This window comes from Heliangelus exortis, unplaced genomic scaffold, assembly GCF_036169615.1.
Source record: "Heliangelus exortis unplaced genomic scaffold, bHelExo1.hap1 Scaffold_66, whole genome shotgun sequence".
In the NCBI taxonomy this organism is placed as follows: Eukaryota; Metazoa; Chordata; class Aves; order Apodiformes; family Trochilidae; genus Heliangelus; species Heliangelus exortis.
In genome coordinates, this window is record NW_027285982.1 from 12,501 (window position 1) to 13,019 (window position 519).

The window sequence follows — 519 nt, forward strand, 5'->3', positions numbered from 1 at the left end:
AGAGAAAGAAAGGAAACAAAGAGAAAGAAGAGAAAGAGAGAAAGGAGAGAAAGAGAGAAAGGAAAGAAAGAGAAAGAGAGAAAGGAAAGAAAGAGAAAGAGAGAAAGGAAAGAAAGAGAAAGAGAGAAAGGAAAGAAAGAGAAAGAGAGAAAGGAAAGAAAGAGAAAGAGAGAAAGGAAAGAAAGAGAAAGAGAGAAAGGAAAGAAAGAGAAAGAGAGAAAGGAAAGAAAGAGAAAGAGAGAAAGGAAAGAAAGAAAGAGAGAAAGGAAAGAGAAAGAGAGAAAGGAAAGAAAGAGAAAGAGAGTAAGGAAAGAAAGAGAAAGAGAGAAAGGAAAGAAAGAGAAAGAGAAAGGAAAGAAAGAGAAAGAGAGAAAGGAAAGAAAGAGAAAGAGAGAAAGGAAAGAAAGAGAAAGAGAAAGGAAAGAAAGAGAAAGAGAAAGGAAAGAAAGAGAAAGAGAGAAAGGAAAGAAAGAGAAAGAGAGAAAGGAGAGAAAGAGAAAGAGAGAAAGGAGAGAAAGA